Source organism: Tiliqua scincoides, chromosome 14 (assembly GCF_035046505.1).
Source record: "Tiliqua scincoides isolate rTilSci1 chromosome 14, rTilSci1.hap2, whole genome shotgun sequence".
Lineage (NCBI taxonomy): Eukaryota > Metazoa > Chordata > Lepidosauria > Squamata > Scincidae > Tiliqua > Tiliqua scincoides.
In genome coordinates this window covers 4,604,499-4,608,807 of record NC_089834.1, presented here as the reverse complement: position 1 = coordinate 4,608,807, position 4,309 = coordinate 4,604,499, and the positions used below count along the sequence as shown (strand labels likewise).

The following is a 4,309-nucleotide window of genomic DNA, read 5'->3' as shown; positions in this document are numbered from 1 at the left end:
CTCGATTTTTTTGAGACAGGCCCTTGAGAGCTGGGTCTGCCACAGCCAGTCTTTCTTATTAGCACTCTATTTGAGATGCTGTAACAATTTTCCCATATCAAGGGAGCCTCTGTCTGAAAACCATGGAGGATTCAAACATTTTCTTTGGTCATTAAAATTCAATTTTGAATGTACCACCAGCAGCCCTAAAGTTCCCTTTATTGATACTTCCTTCAAGTAAAACTATGAGGCTCTTTTTGCGACAGAAAGGTACCCTTAGCTGGAACGGAGGTGGTAAATTAAACATGACTCCATCCAGGGGAAGAATGTTGACCAGTGGTTCCCAGCCTGTGGTCTGGGGACCACAGGTAGTTCATGAGACCCTGAGACGTGATCCCCAAGGTCTCAGGGGAAAAAAAAGATTATCCCTTTGATCACTTCCAGTGTCTCACCAAGTGACCACTGAAGTGTCGACTGTGGCTGAAGGTAGTCTGTTCTTTGCCCTCTCTGGTGGTCCAGCGCTTGCTGAAGTGGGAGGGTCCATTCTCCACCCTTTCAGGTAGTCTGTGGAGGAACACTCACTTGGCAAGATGCTTCCCCACAGACCACCAGAGCAAGCAAAGAATGGACCCCCCCCCCGCAGCTGGCATTTCCTGTGTACTCTGGAAATGGGCTACCAAATTGTACTCTGCCAAGTACTCTGCCATGGGCTACCAAATTGAATTGTATTTTTTTGTGTAGTGGGGATAGAGGTGGTTGCATGTGGTCCACAACAATTCCAATGTTTGCCTCAGTGGCGTGCGGGCTCCTAAAGGTTGGGAACCACTGATGTAGACAGAAGAATCAGCATATGGAACTCATTGCCTCTTTGACTACCTCCTTTTCCCCCACTTGGTGTATACACTGCTTAACAAAAAAAATTAAAAAAAAGAAGTTTGGGTGCTGCTGAAATCCCTTTGCTGCTGAAATCCTTCTACTCTCTCCAGGAGTAGAGGGATTTCACCTCTACTGTCTTGTCCTGTCTTGTCCTGGACCTCTGTAAATCGCTGTCTCTCCACCTGCTCCCAGAACTGTATTATTGCCATTGAATGCATAATTTGGATATACAAGTATCATACAAATTAATGAATCAGCAATTGAGCCATGGGCAGTCCAACATGATGGTTCCTGGGATCCAGAGGAACAGTGGCACCAAAATGGCTCCTTGCTATCCCGCAGGCATGGGGAAGCCACAGTTGGTCTCTGCCTGCAATGGGGCTTCTCAAGTCTGTGCCAGAGGATAGGCTCCAGCAAAGGAGGCCTCCACCAGTCCCACTTCCTCTGTCCCAGCTCCTCCCTGTTCTACCCTTCCCCTGCCCTGGAATGCGCCTCCTTCTGCCCCAAACACCACGCCACTGACCAGTGTCCTCCTAGGGCTGGACGTAGTGTTGACTGGCGCTGGCCTCATGCCAAGTCTAATATATTGCTTGCGCAATACGTGTGTGCTTCATGGCACGTTTATGACACCAAGTGCCAGTGCTGGAGCTCAGTGCAGGTGTTATGGGTCGTTGGGATTCAGCCCTTAGTTATGTACTGACACTAAGTGACAAATGGTACTTAAGAACATAAGAACAGCCCCACTGGATCAGGCCATAGGCCATCTAGTCCAGCTTCCTGTATCTCACAGCGGCCCACCAAATGCCTCAGGGAGCACACCAGATAACAAGAAACCTGTTATCCCCTCCCTTGCATTGGCATTCTCACATAGCCCATTTCCAAAATCAGGAGGTTGCACATACACATCATGGCTTGTAACCCATTATGAATTTTTCCTCCAGAAATTTGTCCAATCCCCTTTTAAAGGTGTCAAGGCCCGATGCCATCACCACATCCTGTGGCAAGGAGCTCCACAGATTAACTACACGCTGAGTAAAGAAATGTTTTCTTTTACTGATTTAATACAACTGTATCCAGGGTTAAGGAAATATATTCCACTGATAACAAAGCATTAGTTATTTAATTCAAAGCTAATAATGAACCTGAGCTTAAAATGAGCTCATATGACATCTTGGGCTCCAGTCTGGTTCACACCCTCCATATAAGGCAGAAGTAATAAAAAGAATAGCAGATTATCATGTCTTTAAAACATTTGGCATGGCAGTCTGCCTTTGAATCCTAGCAGCAGAGGAACAATGGGGGCAGAGGCAGCTGATGGGGGCCACTGAGCAAAACAGATGCTGGATTTGATGGCCTGATCCTTTAGGCCTGATCTCACACAGTTTTCCTTATGTTCACACTACTTTGGGAACTGGAAATACAACTCCATGATTCCCCAGGGCACATGGAGCCATGATTATCACGTCCTCTCTCTTTTGCTGCCTGCTCCTTTGACCTTTCCACTTCCTACTTATCCCCACTTTCCTCAGGGATGGTGTCAAAGGTCAGCTAAGTTGGTTTCGGTCTGGGGACCCACAACCATTTCCACTAGTACTGATGGTCTGGGGATCGGCCTGGTTGAGTGAGTTGCTTTGCTGTTCATGGGTCCTCAGTTACTGCCTGACTTGATGCCACACTGTCTGCCCTCTTAACATTAAAATTAAAACAATCAAACTAAAGTGTTATCTCTATGCTTGTCCATTTATATTTCATATCTTGCCTGAAATAAAAAAGAAACAAAAAATTACAACAACATTTGCAAAACTGCACCATGGATGAATGGGCAGGTGAGGGTGGCTGCCAATGACTTGACTGGCACTGGCCAATCTCTCACAGCTGGCAAAATAATGCAATTCCCAGAACTCTTTCTGTTTTGTTTTGATACCAGAATGAAAAAAGAGAGCAGGGGTGACTTGCTTCATTTAAAAGCCACATATGACAAACTTCAGATGTTTGAGAGCCGCATTTAAATATAATTTATTCGCCATGAACTTTAAACTTATGTTTTAATCCAGTGGACTCTCACCTTATATCTGGTAAATAATTATAAAGTTTGAAAATTTTTTATTTACCTTTTATATTAATTGAGATGAAAAAAGGAAATGAGTTGAAAAAAGCCAATATGTTTCTGAGAGCCACACATTATATAGTTGCACATATGAAAGAAAATATTTCTTTACCCGGTGTATGTGATTAGTCTGTGGAACTCCTTGCCACAGGATGTGGTGATGGCATCTAGCCTAGATGCCTTTAAAAGGCTGGACAGATTGATGGAGGAGAAGGCCATCACAGGTTACAAGCCATGATGGTCATTGTGCAACCTCCTGGTTTTAGAAGTAGGCTACCTCAGAAGGTCAGATGCAAGGGAGTGGCACCAGGAAACAGGTATGTTGTGGTCTTGTGTGCTTCCTGAGGTACCTGGTGGGCCACTGTGAGATACAGGGATTAGATTGCCTGCCATGGCCTTACAGAACGCCAACCCCGGCGCCCCTCGCGCCCCTGGGAAGGCCGCTGAGCCTGGCGCGGCACAGGGTTTGGTCCGCAGCAGATGTCCGGCGACCAGGGCATCTCCGCCTTTCCCGAGTCGAACAACCTCTTCCGCTGGATCCCGATTGGGCAGGGATGGTATATGAGGACCTGCGATACAAGCTGTCCCTGGAGTTACCCAGTGGCTACCCCTACAACGCCCCCACAGTCAAGTTCCTAACCCCCTGCTACCCCCCCTCCGCAATGTGGACCTGCAATCTGCCTGGACATCCTCAAGGAGAAGTGATCGGCCCTCTACGATGTCTGCACCATCCTGCTCTCCATCCAGAGCCTGCTGGGTGAGCCCAACATTGAGAGCCCTTTGAACACAGATACTGCAGAGCTCTGGAAAAACCAGCCAGAGAAATGCCTCCATGAATCATATGCAAAACACGAGACGAGCTGGGACACCTGACCTTGTGCCACCACCTGCCTACCTGCCCGCCCACCTGGTGTCTGTGCCCTTCCACTCCACCCTGGTGGTATGTTCTTGTTTTCTCTCCCACTCCTTGCATCCTCTGGTACATGAGTGCTACATTGTATTATAGAGTGCTTTTAAAATTATTTGGCATTTTATCTGATTGATTCATGTATAAATAAACAGGATTTTTTTTTTTACTGGCCTGATCCAATGGCGTTCTTCTTAAGTTCTTAATGTCAAAGATATATGTGGCTCAGCATGTGGCTCAGCGGTTTTCAACTGCTAGTGTCAACTAGTTTCACTAGTTTCACTAGTTTCAACTAGTGTGCCATGAGGCAGCCTCAGGTGTGCCGCGGGGCCAGAGGAGGCAGACAGCAACTGCGGGTGGGAGAAGTGGCTGCTTTGACCCTCAAGCGGCAGCTGCGAAAAAGGAGCAGCCACGGATGCTTTGCATCTCCTGCTGCTGAG

At 47.1% G+C, this 4,309-nt stretch overlaps 1 pseudogene; it reads left to right on the top strand.

Annotated features, from left to right (window-relative positions):
• Positions 1-3,442: 3,442 nt before the first annotated feature.
• Positions 3,443-3,835, top strand: LOC136634440 (ubiquitin-conjugating enzyme E2 C pseudogene; annotated as a pseudogene).
• The last annotated feature ends 474 nt before the right edge of the window (positions 3,836-4,309 follow it).